Source organism: Oncorhynchus nerka, linkage group LG10, assembly GCF_034236695.1.
Source record: "Oncorhynchus nerka isolate Pitt River linkage group LG10, Oner_Uvic_2.0, whole genome shotgun sequence".
Classification (NCBI taxonomy): Eukaryota; Metazoa; Chordata; class Actinopteri; order Salmoniformes; family Salmonidae; genus Oncorhynchus; species Oncorhynchus nerka.
In genome coordinates this window covers 45,483,864-45,505,553 of record NC_088405.1, presented here as the reverse complement: position 1 = coordinate 45,505,553, position 21,690 = coordinate 45,483,864, and the positions used below count along the sequence as shown (strand labels likewise).

At 43.5% G+C, this 21,690-nt stretch overlaps 1 protein-coding gene across 1 annotated transcript in view; it reads left to right on the top strand.

Moving 5' to 3' along the window:
• The window catches only part of vsir (V-set immunoregulatory receptor), a 91,176-nt gene extending 74,610 nt beyond the window's left edge, over positions 1 to 16,566 (top strand). The window contains exons 7-9 of the transcript XR_010464874.1: positions 13,204 to 13,826; positions 14,150 to 14,643; positions 14,912 to 16,566. The gene's annotated coding sequence lies outside the window, so the exon portion shown is untranslated. The remainder of the gene's footprint in view (positions 1 to 13,203; positions 13,827 to 14,149; positions 14,644 to 14,911) is intronic.
• The last annotated feature ends 5,124 nt before the right edge of the window (positions 16,567 to 21,690 follow it).

Sequence of the window (21,690 nt, the reverse complement as noted above, 5' to 3'; positions counted from 1 at the left end):
TTGGAGATGCTTAATGTGAGTCTGGAAGGAGAGTTTACATTCTGACCAGACACCTAGGTATTTGTAATTGTCCACATAGTCTAAGTCAGAAAAGTCCAGAGTAGTGACGGTGGACGGGTGGGCAGGTGTGGTCAGCGATCGGTTGAAAAGCATGCATTTAGTTGCATTTAAGAGCAGTTGGAGGCCACGGAAGGAGAGGTGTTTGGCATTGAAGCTCGTCTGGAGGTTAGTTAAGTGTCCAAAGAAGTACACAGAATGGTGTCGTCTGCATAGAGGTGGATCAGAAAATCACCAGCAGCTAGAGCGACATCATTGATGTATACAGAGAAAAGAGTCGGCCTGAGAATTGAACCCTGTGGCACCTGTATAGAGACTGCCAGAGGTCCGGACAACAGGCCCTCCGATTTGATACACTTTACTCTGTCTGAGAAGTAGTTGGTGAACCAGGCAAGGAAACCAGATTGCATAGCGGAAATGGTACGGTGGGATTCGAAATGTTCGGTGATCTGTTTGTTAACTTGGCTTTCAAAGACCATAGAAAGGCAGGTTAGGATAGATATAAGTCTGTAACAGTTTGGGTCTAGAGTGTCTCCCCCTTTGAAGTGGGGGATGACAGCGGCAGCTTTCCAATCTTTGGGGATCTCAGACGATACGAAAGAGAGGTTAAACAGGCTAGTAATAGGGGTTGCAACAATTGTGGCGGATCATTTTAGAAAGAGAGGGTCCAGATTGTCTAGCCCGGCTGATTTGTAGGTGTCCAGATTGTGCAGCTCTTTCAGAACATCGGCTGACTGGATTTGGGTGAAGGAGAAATAGGGAGGCTTGGGCAAATTGCTGAGGGGGGTGTGGGTGTTGTTGACCAGGGTAGGTGTAGCCAGGTGGAAAGCATGGCCAGCCGTAGAATAATGCTTTTTGAAATTCTCAATTATCGTGGATTTATCGGTGGTGATAGTTTTCCGGTGTGAACCAAGGGCTATATCTGCTCCTGGCTCTACAATGTTTTTTTAATGGGGCATGTGTTACGGTTTTCTTGTGGTGAAGGAGAGTCAGACCAAAATGCAGCGTGGTATTCTTGATACATGTTTAATGACGATGAAAAAACGAACAATACAAAAACAACAAACGTAACGTGAAAACCTATACAGCCTATCTGGTGCAAGCAAACAAACACAGAGACAGGAACAATCACCCACGAAACACTCAAAGAATATGGCTGCCTAAATATGGTTCCCAATCAGAGACAACGATAAACACCTGCCTCTGATTGAGAACCACTCCAGACAGCCATAGACTATGCTAGATACCCCCACTAAGCCACAAACCCAATACCTAACAAAACCCCAAGACAAAACACACCACAATAATCCCATGTCACACCCTGGCCTGACCAAAATAATAAAGAAAACACAAAATACTAAGACCAGGGCGTGACAGCATGCTTATTTAAGACGGTGAGGAAAGCACTTTTAAAGAATAACCAGGCATCCTCTGCTGACGGAATGAGGTCAATATCCTTACAGGATACCCGGGCCAGGTCGATTAGAAAGGCCTTCTCGCTGAAGTGTTTTAGGGAGCATTTGACATTGATGAGGGGTGGTCGTTTGACCAAAGGCCCGTTACGGATGCAGGCAATGAGGCAGTGATCGCTGAGATCCTGGTTGAAGACAGCAGAGGTGTATTTGGAGGGCAAGTTGGTTAGGCTGATATCTATGAGGGTGCCCGTGTTTATGGATTTGGGGTTGTAGCTGGTAGGTTCATTGATAATTTGTGTGAGATTGAGGGCATCTAGTTTAGATTGTAGGATGGCCGCGGTGTTAAGCATGTCCCAGTTTAGGTGACCTAACAGTACGAGCTCTGACAATAGATGGGGGTGGGGGGGGGGGTAATCAATTCACATATGGTTTCCAGGGCACAGCTGGGGGCAGAAGGTGGTCTATAGTAAGCGGCAATGGTGAGAGACTCGTTTCTGGAAAGGTGGATTTTTAGAAGTATAAGCTCAAATTGTTTGGGCACAGACCTGGATAGTATGACATAGGCTGCAGAGTTATCTCTGCAGTAGATTGCAACTCGGCCCCCTTTGGCAGTTCTATCTTGTCGGAAAATGGTATAGTTAGGGATGGAGATTTCAGGGTTTTTGTTGGCCTTCCGAAGCCAGGATTCAGACACGGCTAGGACATCTGGGCTGGCAGAGTGTGCTAAAGCAGTGTATAAAACAAACTTAGGGAGGAGGCTTCTACTGTTAACATGCATGAAACCAAGGCTTTTACAGTTACAGATGTCAACAAATGAGAGCACCTTTGTAATGGGAGTGGATCTAGGCACTGCAGGGCCTGGATTAACCTCTACATCCTCAGAGGAACAGAGGAGGAGTAGGATATGGGTATGGCTAAAGGCAATATGAACTGGTCGTCTAGTGCGTTCGGAACAGAGAGTAAAATGAGTAGGTTTCTGGGCATGGAGGAATAGATTCAAGGCATAATGTACAGACAAGGGTATCGTAGGATGTGAATACAGTGGAGGTAAACCTAAGCATTGGGTGACGATGAGAGAGGTATTGTCTCTAGAAACACCATTTAAACCAGGTGAGGTCACCGCATGTGTGGGAGGTGGAACAAAAGGGTTAGCTAAGGCATATTGTACAGGGCTGGAGGCTCTACAGTGAAATAAGACAATAATCACTAACCAAAACAGCAAGTTATATTGACATTAGGGAGAGGCATGCGTAGCCGAGTGATCATGGGGTCTAGTGAGTAGCTAGGCGAGCAGGAGACACAGCGATTCAGACAGCTAGCGGGATGGGGTGGCAGGCTAGCAGAAGGGCCTTGGGGGGACGTCACGACGGAAGAGTCAGTTGTAGCCCCCTCGCAGACCTGTTGTGACGGATAGCTAGTTAGCTGGCTAGCTTCTGTTGGGGGTTACGGTTCTAAAGTAAAGAAAATAGCAGATCCATACCACATTGGGCGGGTTGCAGGAGAGCATGTTGGAGTTGAGGTTTAAAAAATACATACAACGAAAATGCGAAGAAAAACGATACATTCACGGGACAAGACGAAGACAAAGACACCTGACTGCTACGCCATCTTGGATTTAAACTTTTTTTAAAGCCAGTAAATTAGGCTGAATAATCTGTTTCGCTGCCAGAGAAGGCTCCGCTGATAGCCAGGTGTAGCAGTGGTAAGGATTCACTCCATGGTGCTGAGAAGAAAGCTCTGCTGTAGGGACGCTTCATGTAGGCCTAACAGTTTGTGGGCACCGTTTGTCACCGTTATAGTGTAATTCATGTATTATTTAGTGTTGTGTAGTGGCTTTGCTGGCATGCATAATGTATTATATATACTTTTTTGCTTCACAAAGATTTACATGCTAATATCGTCAATGTGTACATATATTATTTTGAATTCATGTCTCAATGAAAATTCAACTTCACCTTCAGATTAATTCCTTATTGGCCCTAGGCCATTCTGCTTGCATGATTAGTTTTCCTTGAAACAGCACCACCATTCATCCAGACAAAACCATATTATTATTATACACTGCAGATTTGATCAGCTTACATTTACAGTGAGGCAGTGCTGTATCATGAATACAGTCACAGGTGATTTGTACAGAAACATGATGATATTCTTATGAAGGCTCAGTGATAATTCAGATGGATCTATTAGCAGGCATAGTCCACCTGTGACGGCCAATACAGTACAGCTTGGAACACTACACGTCCAAACAGCCTTTAGAAAACCAATTACCTTTTAAAAAAAAGGTTTAAACAACGGCTCATAGAAAGGCAGAGACTGTGAGGGAACACAAACACACAGTAACGCACAAATAGTTTTTGTTGTATTTTTTGTTGTATTTTTTAGTTTGTATATCGTTGTATTTTGGTGACTGTCCTTATCTATCAGCGTATCTATCAGACCCCGGGAAGAGTAGCTGCTGCTTCTGTTGAAGTTAATGGGGATCCAAATAAACAGGTAAATGGGTTGAGTTGTCCTCCGCTATCATGTCGGGCCGAACAATGCCATTTACCTGTGACTCACATGAGGTTGGTGGAACCTTAATTAGGGAGGACGGGCTCATGGTATTGGCTGGAGTGGGATAGTTGCAATGGTATCAAATACAGCAAACGCATGGTTTACATGCATTTGTTTTTCAATTCGCTCCGTTTCAGCCATTATTATGAGCCGTCCTCGATTCAGCAGCTTCCACTGCTGTTACTATTCACAAAATCCATCATGGGGGAAGTTAGGTACTGTGGTAAATGTATTCCTTTTATGGAAATGTATGCATGTTTAAATCATTATATAGTTCATAAACAAGTTACGTAAATGTAAGACCTTTTTAAAGTTGTTCTAATGAAGATATATTCAACTCTTACCCTACAAGGTCTGAAGCCTGCTGTCTTTCTGTTAATTGCACCCTGGAAATTAATACATAAATAAAATGTTTTAAGTGAATTATTAGCTTTTGTCTAAAGAAGAAAAAAAAGTTAAATAGACCTGTTAAATAGAAGGATTTTCAGCATAAGCAGCTTGACTACAGCTAATAATTTTAGATATCCGTATGAAAAATAATATGGTTTTTGAATTAGGTAAGTAACCTCAGTAGAGATTAGATTACCTACTGTGTGTGTGTGTGGTTTAGAAAACCATCTGACTGTAGATGTGCTGAATGTAAATGAGTGTCTTGGGTGGCCGGCTGGACGGAGTATGGTGTGTGTGTGTGTTTATGTTGTAGGCTCTAACCTTTGCCCAGGGTACTGCAAACAAATTCACCGGCTCACTGGGCTCTGCAGGTGTCGCCCCATTGCCATGGTAACACACAGCGGGCAGGGGCACACATCAACCCAATTATGGGACTGTATGGCACAGGAGAGGTGGCCTTATTGACCTTTGATCAGAAGGGGGGGGGGAAGACGGGGAGCACCGTCTCCATCAATGAATGTCTAAATCACTGTTTCTCTCGCTTTCTGCGTGTGTAACTGTATTCACTGCATCACTCGATGCTCCTCAAGTGCATCAAATGCAATGGAAAGGTCGCACATTTAAAGTACATATAGAGGAAGTGAAGAGAGGGAGAAATACAAAAAATATGTGTTCCAACACCACTTGTTCTCCCCTCTCTTCATCTCTCTTCCTCTCTCGTTTCTCAATGATGGCTGAAGTGCTCAAATCAAAGATAGATACACATGGAGGGAGAGAGGGAGATCATGAGAGAAACACATTTCAGTGTGTCCACCACCAGTAGATCTCATCACTCTATTCCTTCCCAGTTCCACCATGGAGGGAGAGAAGAGAGAGAAAAGCAGAAAGACAAAAACATTTTGGTGCCAACCCCCACTCTTTCTTTCCATTCTCTACTTCTCTCCATTCCTCTCGTTTCTTCCTCTTTTGCAATGCGTTTGACTGCAGTCTACATTTTAATTAGCGATTGGACCCCCTTAATTGCACTCACCGGTGCTTTGTTAATTAATGGACATCATTAGTAACATGTTGCCAAAGACACCAATGAGGGAGGAAGGGATAATAATATCAAAATGTTCACTTAATATGACCTACACTGTGACTTACAGTAGTTGTAGAGTGTATTGGCCAAAAATAAAAGTTTGGTCTGGTGGCCTGGGGTGGTCTAGCTGATTTCTTTCAACCACTCCCCCGGAACTTATTATTCTAAACTTTTTTGGCTGGTGCTAAGGGGGTGCAATTTTCAAACGCATGTTAGTTTGCAATTTCGCCATTTTTTATTTTACTTATTTTTATTTCACCTTTATTTAACCAGGTAGGCCAGTCGAGAACAAGTTCTCATTTACAACTGGCCAAGATAAAGCATAGCAGTGTGAACAGACAACAACAAACACATAGTTACACATGGAATAAACAATAAACAAGTCAATAACACAGTAGAAAAAAGAAAAAAAGAGTCTATATACATTGTGTGCAAAAGGCATGAGGAGGTAGGCGAATAATTACAATTTAGCAGATTAACACTGGAGTGATAAATGATCAGATGGTCATGTGCAGGTAGAGATACTGGTGAGCAAAAGAGCAGAAAAGTAAATAAATAAAAACAGTATGGGGATGAGGTAGGTAAAATGGGTGGGCTATTTACCGATGGACTATGTACAGCTGCAGCGATCGGTTAGCTGCCATGTAAACTAGAGCTGTGGCATTTTCATCCACTTGCGCCAGGTTTGCCAATTTCCCTATCTAACATCAGCTTGCTTGCGCTGAGGTGGGAAGGGTGGGAATATTTTAGGAGTGTCCTTATAAACAAGTGCAAAAATGTAAATTTCATGCCATGCAAATGATAAGATTTAAGACAAACGAAAAGCAGGTCTTAACGGTAATGCGGTTGGTAATGGTATGGATTTTGAGAGTGGAAGCGCAGCCTATCCAGCTGAGACGCACAGTGCCCATATTTTTTTTTTTTTAAATTTATTTAACCTTTTTAACTAGGCAAGTCAGTTAACCTTTTAAGGTATTCACTTTTGGATAAATAGCGTCCCCAATTTCAACTTCCTGCTACTCATGCCAGGAATATATGATATGCATATTATTAGTAGATGTGAATAGAAAACAATCTTAAGTTTCTAAAACTGTTTGAATCATGTCTGTGAGTATAATAGAACTTATGTAGCAGGCAAAACCCTGAGGACTAACTGTTCAGAATTATTATAATTTTTTTGCCAAGGGATATTTGAAAGGAACCATTTTTCACTTCCTACCACTTCCACTGGATGTCACCAGTCTTTGGAATTTGGTTGAGGTTATTCATTTGTGCAACGAAGAAGAAGCACATCCTGGAACAACGTTACACTATTGAGAGTTGCGCAAGATGTAAAAAGGAGCATGGTTTGTTTACTTGCTGTATTGAATACAGATTGCCCCGTCTACAATTTGATCGATTATTAACGTTTAAAAATACCTAAAGTTGTATTACAAAAGTAGTTTGAAATATTTTGGCAAAGTTTATAGGCAACTTTTGAAATGTTTTGTAGTGACGTTGTGTTTTTGTAAGCTGTTTTTTTCTGGATCAAACGCGCCAAATAAATTGACATTTTGGGTATATATGGACGGAATTAATCGAAAAAAAGGACCAATTGTGATGTTTATGGGACATATTGGAGTGCCAACAAAAGAAGCTCGTCAAAGGTAATGCATGTTTTATATCTTATTTCAGTGTTTTGTGCAGCGCCTGCAGGTTTGAAATATGCTACCCTCTTTGTTTACTATTGTGCTATCATCAGATAATAGCTTCTTAATGGTTTCGCCGAAAAGCTTTTAAAAATCTGATATGTTGGCTGGATTCACAACGAGTGTAGCTTTAATTGAGTATTTGAGTAACATAATGAATGTTTGATTTTATATCATTATTTGAATTTGCCGCGCTGCATTTTCCCTTTTTTATCCAAGTGGGACGCAAGTGTCCTCTATACCATAAGAAGTTAAGAATACATTATTATTTACAATGACGGCAGAGGAACAGTGGGTTAACTGCCTTGTTCCCGGGCAGAAAGACAGATTTCTACCTTACCATACGCTCATGGATTAACTTCTTATGACTGCAGGGGCAGTATTGAGTAGCATGGATGAAATGTGCCCAGAGGTGCCCAGAGTAAACAGCCTGCTCCCCAGTCCCAGTTGCTAATATATGCATATTATTATTAGTATTGGATAGAAAACACTCTGAAGTTTCTAAAACTGTTTGAATGATGTCTGTGAGTATAACAGAACTCATATGGCAGGCAAAAACCTGAGAAGAAATCCAAACAGGAAGTGGGAAATCTGAGGTTGGTCGATTTTCAATCGAGCTCCTATTGAATACACAGTGGGCTTCCACTAGATGTCAAGCGTCTTTAGACACTTGTTTGTGGATTCTACTGTGAAGTGGGGGCTCATAAAGGCTGTTTGAGCCAGGTGTCTGGTCTGGCAGAGTGCCACAGGCTCTGTGGTGCGGTCACGAGGAAGTTAGCTCTCGTTCCATTGCTTTTCTACAGACATAGGAATTTTCCAGTTGGAACATTGACGTTTTATGTTAAAACATCCTAAAGATTGATTCCATACATCGTTTGACATGTTTCTACAGGCAGTAATGGAACTTTTTGACATTTCGTCTCCAACTAGGGAACGCGCTTCATGACTTTGGATTTGTTTACCAAACATGCTAACAAAAGTAGCTCTTTGGAAATAAATGATGGACATTATCAAACTAAATCAACCATTTAATGTGGAACTGGGATTCCTGGGAGTGCATTCTGATGAAGATCATCAAACGTAAGTGAATATTTATAATGCTATTTCTGACTTCTGTTGACTACCCAATATAGTGGATATCTTTTTGGCTGCTTTGTTGTCTGAAAGCTGTACTCAGATTATTGCATGGTTTGCTTTTTCCGTAAAGTTTTTTTGAAATCTGACACAGCGGTTGCATTAAGGAGAAGTGACTAACAATTGTATTTTCATTGACATTTATAATGAGTATTTCTGCAAAAATCACCGGATGTTTTTGGAACTAGTGAACATAACGCACCAATGTTAACTGAGATTTTTTATATAAATATACACTTTATCGAACAAAACATATATGTATTGTGTAACATGAAGTCCAATGAGTGTCATCTGATGAAAATCATCAAAGGTTAGTGATTATTTTATCTCTATTTGTGCTTTTTGTGATTCCTCTCTTTGGCTGGAAAAATGGCTGAATTTTTCTGTGACTTGGCGGTGACCTAACATAATCGTTTGTGGTGCTTTCACTGTAAAGCCTATTTGAAATCGGACACTTTGGTGGGATTAACAAGAGTACCCTTAAAATGGTATAAGATATGTTTGAGGAATTTTAACTATGAGATGATTTCTGTTGTTTGAATTTGGCGCTCTGCACTTTCACTGGCTGTTGTCATATCAATTCCGTTAACGGGATTGCAGCTCAAAGAAGTTTTTGAGAGAGGACTGCTTTTGAGGCCGGTAAAACCTCGTATTCAGAAACATTTTCCATTAAGTTGAATTTGATTTTAAAAAAGCATAGCCTCCTCTCCCCTCAATGATGCTGTTTTTTATGTCCTGCCCAATGCATTCGCAAACTACTAGTAGCCAAGCCTATCCATAAAAGCGTTGGCTTGCGAGACTGCTTTGAAATAAATCTTAATCACCAAAGCTTTATGAAAATATTACGTTTGGGTGTAGCAAACGGTGGGCCGACATCCTTTTTATTTGTGTAGGCTATTGTACATTATTTTAGCCAGTTGACGTTATTATTTTGGACTTGCATAAAACCCCCTCCCTACATTTTGTACATGTGCCCATCATGAAACGCGAGTTGAGATTACACCGTTGACCCACGTATTCGGAAACATTTATTTTACTGTAACTGTTGCTTGATTTCCATTCCACACAATGAAAAACCAAGCCATTATCCTGCTATAACAAAGTCTGGTTCAACAGTAGTGTGTCGTTGGGTGTGTTTTTATTATCTTGACCTTGCAGCCAAGGGGCCTATCCATAAGGTGTATAAAGTGGTTCTTCCTTTAAAAGTTGCATCATACTGCAGCACAGCTTGTGAGTTGCCGCAAAATTCTGTGGCACGTTATTTCAGTGTCGGCCATTGTTACCATTAATGGTAGTTAGTGCTAGTTTGCCCACCAGAGGGAATCTTTGAGAAGCTAAGTTATTGAAAGTCAAAGGGAGCATTGAATAGAACAGGCTATATGGGGTTGATTTTTAGAAATGTAGCTTAAATTAATTTGATGAATATTTTTTCTAGTCCATGAAAAAACGAAAATGCATTTCTTACTGTAGCACATGTAGGCCTAAGGGTTTCCGTTCCGAAAATATGGCACTGTACAATGTGTTTCTATTCCAAGAAAATCATTTGTTACTGTAGCTGTTTTAGCGTAACTTACTTATTGGCATAAAGGCCTACTTAATTCAATCAATTTAGCCGTGATTGTAAAAGCAATCAAGGCTCCTTTTGTTATTTAGTTTTATAACTAAAATGCTTGACTGTATTTAAAGACATGGATGCTGTGTGATGACATGCACAAATTAGTGATTGATTGAATGATGTACTGTATATTTAAATGCTTCTCAAAGATGCCCTCTGGTGGTCAAACTAGCACTAACTAGCATTAATGGCAACATTGGCTAACACTTAAATAACGTGACAGAATTCTGCGGCAGCCCGCAAGCTGCAGTACGACGCTACTTTTAAAGGAAGAACCACTGTACCACCCCACTATCAGATTAGGCAATATATGTTTTTTTGTCCCCCCACTTTTATCTGAAATCACCATCATTTACTAATTAACTTGTCATTTTTTTGCCGATAATAAGTGTTTGAGATAGTAATGTCAAAATCTATCTTTAAAAATTATTTTTGATTTATAGCACAATTTTGGCTTTCACCCGGTCTCAAAATCGAATGGTTTTGACCATTTGGAAGTTTTTTTTCAGTGGGCATCTCTTCTCTTCCTGCTTCGGCCTTGCAGTACGGCTCGCAAAAGTGATCCCTATCAACTTTACCCTGTATTTTAAAAAATGACCATGATTGTTTAAAGCAAAACTACCAAAAATATTGCTGAAGGTAAACCCGAACAATCAAAATAAAATCTGATGTAGGCTAAGCATCGATCAGCAGTTATAGCCATATGAGAGTTGTGCCTCCAGTAGTTTACTTTTATTCCGGTAAAACACAATTTTCAACAGCGTATTTCATAACAATAACCTAGCAATTTACATTGGTTGTCACTCCACTAATAAAGCCATTTTGCAAGCATTTTTGAATGCTGATGGTGCCACGCAGATATCACTTAGAAATTAGTGATACCAGTGAATGAGGGGTGGGTTAATGTCCAGTTCATTCATTTTGGCTAGTAGAAGGTGTGGTTTATAGGGAGTTAAAGGCAGAGGAAAAATCTATAAAGAATGCTCTGGTGTAGGTTTTTGGTTGGTCAAGGTGTTTCAGGATCAGGGGCATCCTAGTCTCAGAGCATTTCATACTATTCTGTATGTAAATCTGGGACACTCCATTTAGTACGGTGTGATACTGTCACACCCTGATCTGTTTCACCTGTCTTTGTGATTGTCTCCACCTCACCTCCAGGCATCGCCCATCTTCCCCATTATCCCCTATATATTTATACCTGTGTTCTCTGATGGTCTGTTGCCAGTTCGTCAAGTCAAAACAGCATTTTCTTTGTCTCAGCTCCTGCTTTTCAGTCTCTCCCTTTCTCGCCTCCCTGGTTTTGACCCTTGCCTGTGTTTGACTCTGAGCCCGCCTGCCTGACCACTCTGCCTGCCCCTGACCCTGAGCCCGCCTGCCGTCCTGTACCTTTGCCCCACCTCTGGATTACCGACCTCTACCTGACCCGACCCTGAGCCTGCCTGCCGTCCTGTACCTTTCCCCAATTACTCTGGTTATCGACTCCTGCCTGCCCTGTTGCTGTAATAAACATTGTTACTTTGCCACAGTCTGCATCTGGGTCTCACCTTCAAACCTGATAGATACAGTATGTTACATATCGTATGTTAAGTATTAATTTGTGGATGTCCATCACCCATTTTGAATGATATGTTACGAATTACAATTTGTAGTATAGGTTCCGTATATCCAAAATGTGCAATATGTTTTAAGAATTTGCTAAATGTATTATATGTTACAAATTCTAGCTAGGTGCCTAGGTGGCTAACATTAGCTAGCTGGCTAGGGTTAGGGGTTAAGTTTAGGAGTTAGGTTAAGGTTAGGGGAAGGGTTACCTAAAATGCTTACGTTTAGGGGAAGGGTGAACTAACATGCTAAGTAGTTGCAAAATATATATATTTTTAAATTAGTTAAAAAGATGCTAATTAGCTAAAATGCTTGATTTAGCTAGATTGGTACAATAATCCCAGAAGTGCAAAATGCGCTCACCCATCGAGCTAAAGCAAGCTTACCCCTTACAATGTAAAGGAAATATCAAGTTATGGTTGATCAAATCAATATTTCCTTCTGTGTGACGCATCGGTCTAAGGCACTGCATCTCAGTGCTAGAGGCGTCACTACAGCCACCCTGGTTCGAATCCAGGCTGTATCACAACTGACTGTGATTGGGAGTCCCATAGGGCGTTCACACAATTGGCCCAGCATCGTACGGGTTTGGGCGGTATAGGCCGTCATTGTAAATGAGAACAAATTCTTAACTGACTTGCCTAGTTAAATAAAGGTCAAATAAAAAATAATAAAGTATTTCTAGGGAAGAGGCGGTAGTAGCCAAGGACAAGGAATGTCTGATGTTGAAAAAATGGGTGCAGAGCATCACCAACCACCTCTACTGGTCGACGAGTACTGGAGCATGTGGTGAACAGAGGGTAGCAAGGGGAAATCCCTTTTCAATCACTTCCCGAATGACCACACACATGACGATCCTATAATAATACTACTCACTTCTATTCCAACGACCAAACCATTTTGGATTTTGCCAAGTTGAATCCCCTCTACCAGAACTCTGCCCTGGAAGGCTTCCACAGCCTCATTCTTAGGTTTACGCCCAATATTGTGTTTTTTCCAACTTTGGAATCCTGTGCAGGTATATTACATCACAAAAGTTCATTTTTCATCATCTGTAATGCGCAATGACTAATTTTTCCTAAACAAACCCTTATCATTTTAGGCTGTACCTGGCAGCCATACATATCAATGAGAACACCAACTGCAGCCAGGCATCCACCATTTGTCTGGTGCCCGCATCGCAGTCATTGTTGTTTTCATTACTAATAATAACTTTGGAAATGTGTGCGTTTTTATCAATGTAAGTGCCTTATTTCGTTATAGTTTCTGTATGTTGTGGTATGTAATTTCTACTGTAGCTCACTATGTATGGAGCATAACATATTTGTGTATATTCCTTATAACCACGAACACGCAAGGTAACGTTACTCATTTCATAACCTTTATGGTGCTATATTTAATTGTGCTTATGTAGCTAGCTACATTATTCTATTAGCTCTATAAAACAATGCTAATTGCATCAGAGAAGTATTAGCTTGTGTTGTATTTTGAAGCCACCCTGGCCTTAGAATGCTGCGCCACTTGGGAGTCATAAGGCACGGGATCTCAATGCAATATATTATTTTTGTAGCAGTGTTATGTTACTTCTTTGTAATATTGTTTTATTGCTATATCTTGATATTGTATTCTAATGACTAATAATTCCTCTTTATTCTGTACTTTCAGAATACACACACGCAAAAAGTATTTGCCAACCTGGACATCTTTGGAGCTGAAGATTGAGGCCAGCTTAACAGTTTTACTGGATGAAAACACAAGCCAATACGTAATAGTTGTCTATTTTATTGCAGTATTGTTGGTGGTTGGTGGAACAACATCAACAAACTTGTTTTACTAGAGGGAAAAAAAAACTGAATATGCATAACCTGTATTTCATGTTCATGCAGTGACTGAACATCAACTGCATTTCCACCCTCCACCTCTAAAGGCATAGTATCATGGCAGGTCACCTGTCAGGTCAGTCAGTCAGTAATTGCTGCACATGTGTTCAATAGGGCTTGAGCATATGATACACCCCAAAGCATGGTGAAACACAGAGGTGTATCACAAGCTACACACATCTATTTTGTCAACTTCCTCTGCCTCCTCCTCCTGGTGCCAGGCAGGCAGACTTTGCTGGGCCTCCCTGTGCGACTACCTTGAGCAGCACTTTGAGAGACTTCGCAGGGAAAATACCGTGCAGTGAGGCGTAGGGGATTGTATGCAGCAGGACAGCCCCCAGTGGATGGGCGCCGAGGGGTGTGGTGCTCCTCCAGCAGCTCTCTCACGAGGTTCTCTCTATACTTTTGGTAGGTAATTACTTTACCTATGAGGGAGTGGGAAGGATGAGGGAAAGGAGAGGATGATGAGGCAGTGGGTAGGTGGGTGAGATATTGTCACAATAATTGCGTAATGGAGCTGTATGTGAACTGTACGTCCAATTACAAAAAATACCTTGTTCAGTAATCATCTCACCTGTTAGTTGGTGGTGAATTATGTGGCCATTGAGGACAGCAATGTCGATCAGATGGAAAAAATAACAAAGCTGTTCATCATGTCCACCTTATCCACTGCCCACATTTTGAGGTTATAGTCAAACACAGTCTGGTGTGATCTTTCTCTCTCCTGTCAGGTGGTCCACCTTCCCTGTGGCCGACATGGTTCCTGTATGTAAAGTGGAGAGGACATGGACGTCTCGTTTGTCATGCCACTTTACTGCCAGCTGTTGACCATTCTCCTTGAACTCCACCTCCCCTCTCTGCATCTTCCTGCTTCTGAATGCCGACATCCCCTTCCTGTTTGACCTGACTGTGCCACAGGCCCCTGTGCTGTTGGAGAGCAGATGCTGGAAGTGTGGGACTGCTGTACCAATTGTCCACATACAAAGTGTGTCCCTTGCTGAGATGAGGAGCCAGCATGGTCATCACCACAGACCTGGACACACCAAGCCCCGCATAATGTTGTATGACAGTGGTGGACCCTGTGTAAACTATAATGTCCTGCACAAATCCTGTCTTCAAGTCGCACATGACAAAGAACTTGATCTCTTTTGGAGGGTATATATTGACAGAACGCCAGCCTACCTTTCCATAACATCAGGGATTCATCAATGCTGATGTCAGGCTGGTAAGAAAATGTATTATTTTGTTTAAAGGGTCATTTAGGTTGGCAGTAGCATTGTTGACGAAATGCAGGCATCGCATGCAGCACTAGGAAGCGGTCTTGGGAAAAGAGGGTGGCAAAGAAGGGAGTTGCCAACATAGGATCTGTGCTCCAGTATTCTCTTTGGGAGTTCTTCTTTACTAGTCCCATGAGGAATGTCACCAGGGAGGTATACATTTCACTAATTGTGGTTGTCACACATTTAGAGAGTTTCCTCTCTCTTCTCCTGTAGCTCCAAGGCATAGCGATTGGTCTCTTCTACTATGTCTCCCATCACTTCTGTCAGAAACAACTTGAAGCACTCTGCCTCAGATGGAAAAAGCAAGGGGCTTTGCACTCCAGACTGGGACTCATCAAAGCAAACAGCAAGGCCAAGAGGGGTGAAATGACTGGCAGCCTTCCAGCTACCACAGAACTCCTGTACTTCATCCATTATCGGTCTGCCTCCATCACCACCTTCATCTTCAAAGGGACCGGGGACTTCATCAGTGGACAAGGGGTCCTCAGATTCAGGGTCCTCAATGGCCACAAGGTTGGGGGGCAGCTCCTCACTGTCACTGTCAGAATCTGATTCCTGACTTTCATACTCAGACTCATTGTCAGAATTTTGAAAAAAATCTACAGAATTTCCACATTTGTGAGTTGTCTCCTTTTGAAAGACATTGCTAATGTTACAGCTTAGCTCACTAGCTACATACATGAACAACAACACTGAATGGCTGAGTGGGAGTGAGAGGTTAGGTGATTGACTGCTGGCACGCTCCACTTGTATCAATAAATCACTATCAGAAAAAGTTGTGATACTTATTTATAAATTTACTGTTTTATTCACATGTTTTCAAGTACTGGTGACAAAACATGCATTCCGATTCTTGCATAGATTGTAACGGACACGTGTGTAAAACACTTTTTTGAAGTTTGTACTGATTATGATGAGCTTAGCTAATTCCAGCTATGTGTAGAGCCAAGTTTGTTGACATACAATGCAGTCTGGGTTTTCACGTAAGGATGTTATAAAAAAAATTGAGGTCAGTAAAGGTTCACTCATTTTACGAGATCTTCCGGAAGGGAATGGTGGGATGTGAACGATGGTAGACGACACACCCCCTTTAACATACATACTATAAACAGACCAAACTCATCTTGTTCTCTCTGATCTATGGTTTCTGTGAAAAAACAAACATGGCAATGCGGATTACTTTCGATTTCTAGAAAGTGTTTTACTCAATTATCTCGATCAATGGTGAGGTCACCCGTGATGTGATTAATTATAAATAATAATTGCTAGTAGTTAATTCATATTGTAGTTTGTCAGCCGAGAGTTATAAAAATATGACTGCTTGTGATGCGCTAACTGAGGACAAATGAGGCCTACATTTTTTCGGTTTGGATGATTGTGTTTTACTGTATCTACTTCTGTGAATGTCTGAACATTGCATCCAAAAATTAACTGCTCACATTCTGGACATAATTGCAAACATTGCTGAAGCTGGAGACTTATATATCCCTTACTAACTTTAAACATCAGCTATCTGAGCAGCTAACCGATCGCTGTACCTACCTCATCCCCATATCTTTTTTATTTACTTTTCTGCTATTTGCACACCAGTATTTCTACTTGTACATCACCATCTGCTCATCTATCACTCCAGTGTTAATTTGCTAAATTGTAATTACTTCACTATGGCCTATTTATTGCCTTACCTTCTCACGCCATTTGCACACACTGTATATAGACTTTTCTTTCCTATTGGGTTATTGACTGTACGCTTGTTTATTCCATGTGTAACTCTGTTTTGTTGTTTGTGTCACACTGCTTTGCTTTATCTTGGTCAGGTCGCAGTTGTAAATGAGAACGTGTTCTCAACTGGCCTACCTGGTTAAATAAAGGTGAAAAAAAAGAAAAAAATTGTAAGGACTGTGTTTGTGCAAAATGTTTCTGAAAAAAAACGTGTGCCCAGCTCAAATGCTGATTGTTGTGTCATACCTAAACTGGACGTTTTTTCTAACCACATTAATCACACCGCTTTGATCTTATGCTACAGGGACCACTGTAGAATGATCACACCTGTGTGTTGGCACATATGAAAAGGTTAATAGCGTACACATATTATGGGTGATGTTTGTCATTCAAAGACTATTTTTATTTGGGAAATAGGATAATTGTGCGGAACCTTTAAACATTTAAACCAGGACCATGAGTATCAGTCAATCGTTACAACTCATTACTGTAGCCTATGCTATTTAATAAACTATAGTATCAATCAACAATGGACTAGAACAAGAATATTCCGTGACCCCAGCCGTATTGGAGTTGTTGACAACGCAAAGACCATCAATAACCTACAGAACTTGAGACAAACGCATGCAGTATTAAGCCATGGAACGTGTTGATTGAAAACCAAGCCCCTTTGCCACCGACAGCTATTGTGCTCATAATTCCTGCAGTGAAAATAGCAAAAATATTTCTGATACACCCTCTGACCTATAGCGCTACTGCCAGTGATAAGATTTACCATTGTGTCAGGTTTGTTAAAATAGAGCCCTCTGAGTTGATTTGCACTGTGGGAAATGTTTTGTATATTTTCTGTCAGAGTACAGTGGGTTAGGTCTAAATATGCTGAAATTAAGTCTTTGTCTGTCAGCAGAATCCGCCTTACCTGTAGAAGTGTCTCTAAATCCCTGAACTGTAATCCATTTAGTATGTTTTCTCAGGCTACACATTGTACAGCACAGTTAATTTATTTCCACCGAAATACCCCGAAGTCATATCTGATCTAAGGGAGAAGCATTCAAATGCATTTAAAGTTCCTAGTCCCTTTCAGTTTCGTTTTTATTTAATAAAAAACACAATTATTTAACTAGGCAAGTCAGAACAGGAAAAATAATATCCACAAAAAAGTCAGTGATCTGTTTGTCTTATCTACAAGCCAAAGCGTATCTTTGGGGGTCAGGGCATCAAAGGTCAAGGAAGGCTGAACTCACAGAGATTACGTCAGTGTCCATGGGGCTCATCTCCACCACGTTGGCATGGTAAGGCTCATCTCGCCACATAGGGGCATTGTCGTTGATGTCCAGGACGGTGATGTTCACCTGGAGGGAGGAGAAGAAAGGGTTGATGAATGATCTGATTTCAGTTGAAGGCATAGAGATAGAAGAGAGAGAGAAAGTGAAAAGAAGCATCTAAATCAGGCCTAGGCAAAATCAGGCCTATGCGGCCCGCGACCTGATTCAATACGGCCCACGGAATCATGCTCAGATCACAAAGAATTTGCGACAGTAAAGTTTTGAAAAAAACATATTTGTTATTCAAATTAAAAGTCCAATGAATACTCGCCTTTGTGTAACGATTTAACACCCACCGCTTGTGGGAGATTTATTTTGAAGGCACGTATAAATAACAACTGCACGAGGACAGACAGTGACTGACAGGCTGACACACAGTTACAAATAGTAGCTCGCTAGAAATAGCTAAAAATGATTTTTCAAAGATTTCAATGAAAAGGAAAGTAGACATTGAACGTAGAGTGTTCCAGCAAGAGTGGACAACAAAATATTTATTTATTGTGGTATCAGGAAACGCTGTGTGCTTAGGGTGCAAAGAGAGCGTTGCTGTCTTGAGAGACTACCACTTGTCCTGACACTTCCAGACGAAGCATGCAGAGAAATATGTCTTCGAAGCAGAGTGCATCGAAGGAGTTGATTTCTCAGTTGCAAAAGCAGCAAGGACTTTTCACAAAACTGCATTCAGCAAATGACAGAATTGCGAGAGCTAGCTATGTACTGTCCCACAAAATTGCTAAACATAACAAGCCATTTGCTGAGGGGGCGAATTCATTGAATAATGTTTAATTGACTCTGCAGGAATACTAGGCCCGACAAGAAAGAGCTGTTTGAAAATGTTTTCCTGTCAAGGCGAACAGTGACACGGCATATGGAACAACAGTTGAAAGACAAGGTAAAATATTTCACCTCTTTCTCCTTGGCCCTGGGATGAGAGCTGATGCACGTGACACGGCGCAGTTGTTGTTATTCTTACGAGGCGTAACCCCAGATTTTGAAATTACAAAGGAGCTTGCTTCAGTGCAGTCAATGAAGAGCACAACCACAGGGATGTCACGGCAGATTTCCTCCTCTTACTCTGAAGAGGTGAAACAAGGATCGGACCAATACGCTCCGGACTGAAGGGGCAGCTCCGGACTGAAGGGCAGCTCCGGACTGGCTGAAGGCTTTGGCGGATCCTGGCTGACTGGCGGCTCTGGCGGATCCTGGCAGACTGGCAGCTCTGGCGGATCCTGGCAGACTGGCAGCTCTGGCGAATCCTGGCAGACTGGACAGGCGGGAGACTCTAGCAGCTCTGGACAGGCGGGAGACTCTAGCAGCTCTGGACAGGCGGGAGACTCTAGCAGCTCTGGACAGGCGGGAGACTCTAGCAGCTCTGGACAGGCGGGAGACTCTAGCAGCTCTGGACAGGCGGGAGACTCTAGCAGCTCTGGACAGGCGGGAGACTCTAGCAGCTCTGGACAGGCGGGAGACTCTAGCAGCTCTGGACAGGCGGGAGACTCTAGCAGCTCTGGACAGGCGGGAGACTCTAGCAGCTCTGGACAGGCGGGAGACTCTAGCAGCTCTGGACAGGCGGGAGACTCTAGCAGCTCTGGACAGGCGGGAGACTCTAGCAGCTCTGGACAGGCGGGAGACTCTAGCAGCTCTGGACAGGCGGGAGACTCTAGCAGCTCTGGACAGGCGGGAGACTCTAGCAGCTCTGGACAGGCGGGAGACTCTAGCAGCTCTGGACAGGCGGGAGACTCTAGCAGCTCTGGACAGGCGGGAGACTCTAGCAGCTCTGGACAGGCGGGAGACTCTAGCAGCTCTGGACAGGCGGGAGACTCTAGCAGCTCTGGACAGGCGGGAGACTCTAGCAGCTCTGGACAGGCGGGAGACTCTAGCAGCTCTGGACAGGCGGGAGACTCTAGCAGCTCTGGACAGGCGGGAGACTCTAGCAGCTCTGGACAGGCGGGAGACTCTAGCAGCTCTGGACAGGCGGGAGACTCTAGCAGCTCTGGACAGGCGGGAGACTCTCTAGCAGCTCTGGACAGGCGGGAGACTCTAGCAGCTCTAGACAGGCGGGAGACTCTAGCAGCTCTAGACAGGCGGGAGACTCTAGCAGCTCTAGACAGGCGGGAGACTCTAGCAGCTCTGGACAGGCGGGAGACTCTAGCAGCTCTGGACAGGCGGGAGACTCTAGCAGCTCTGGACAGGCGGGAGACTCTAGCAGCTCTGGACAGGCGGGAGACTCTAGCAGCTCTGGACAGGCGGGAGACTCTAGCAGCTCTGGACAGGCGGGAGACTCTAGCAGCTCTGGACAGGCGGGAGACTCTAGCAGCTCTGGACAGGCGGGAGACTCTAGCAGCTCTGGACAGGCGGGAGACTCTAGCAGCTCTGGACAGGCGGGAGACTCTAGCAGCTCTGGACAGGCGGGAGACTCTAGCAGCTCTGGACAGGCGGGAGACTCTAGCAGCTCTGGACAGGCGGGAGACTCTAGCAGCTCTGGACAGGCGGGAGACTCTAGCAGCTCTGGACAGGCGGGAGACTCTAGCAGCTCTGGACAGGCGGGAGACTCTAGCAGCTCTGGACAGGCGGGAGACTCTAGCAGCTCTGGACAGGCGGGAGACTCTAGCAGCTCTGGACAGGCGGGAGACTCTAGCAGCTCTGGACAGGCGGGAGACTCTAGCAGCTCTGGACAGGCGGGAGACTCTCACCAGGAAGCCTGGTGCGGGGAGCTGCCACCGGAGGGCTGGTGCGTGGAGGTGGCACTGATAGACCGGACCGTGCAAGCGCACTGGAGCTCTTGAGCACCGACCTTACCTGGTGGTCGCTCCCAGTCGCCCTGCCAGTGCGGCGAGGTGGAATAGCCCGCACTGGGCTGTGCAGGCGAACCGGGGACACCATGCGTAAGGCTGGTGCCATGTACGTCGGCACAAGGAGATGCACTGGAGCCCAGATGCGTAGAGCCGGCTTCATAGCACTTGGCTCGATGCCCACTCTAGCGCGGCCGATACGAGGAGCTGGTATGTACCGCACCGGGCTATGCACCCACACTGGGGACACCGTGCGCCCCACAGCATAACACTGTGCCTGCCCGGTCTCTCTCGCCCTCCGGTAAGCACAAGCACAGGTCTCCTACCTGGCTTCGCCACACTTCCTGTGTGCCACCTCCCAAAAACTTTGGGGGGGCTGACTCTCGGGCTTCCATCCGCGCCGGCATGCTGCCTCCTCAAACCAGCGCCTCTCCGCCATCGCTGCCTCCAGATCTTCTTTGGGGCGGCGATATTCTCCTGGCTGTGCCCAGGGTCCTTTCCCGTCTAGGATCTCCTCCCAAGTCCAGAAGTTCTGATTGCGATGCTCCTGCTGCCGCTGCCTGTCACCACGCCTCTTGGTCCTGTTGTGGTGGGTGATTCTGTCACGGCAGATTTCCTCCTCTTCCTCTGAAGAGGTGAAACAAGGATCAGACCAATACGCAGTGTGGTAGATGTCCATGGTTTTTAATGAGAAAAACTAAACATGAACACAAATACAAAATAATAAAGTGAACTGGCAACGAAACAGTCCCGTGTGGCATAAACACTTACACAGGAAACAAACACCCACCAAATACCCAAAGAATATGGCTGCCTAAATATGGTTCCCAATCAGAGACAACGATAGACAGCTGCCTCTAATTGAAAACCAATCTAGGCAACCATAGACATACAATTACCTAGACAGGGTACAGCCCCATAAACTTACAAACCCCCTAGACAAGACAACACCCTAGATGAGACAAAACCATACATCACCCATGTCACACCCTGGCCTAACCAAAATAATTTAAAAAACAAAGATAACTAAGGCCAGGGCGTGACAAGGGAAATATTTATTGGAGGAGGTTAATAAGTGTGTGACAAAGCTGGGACTGAGTTTTGAAAAGTTATCCAGTGTGACCACCGATGGGTGTCCAAACTTGAAAGGAAA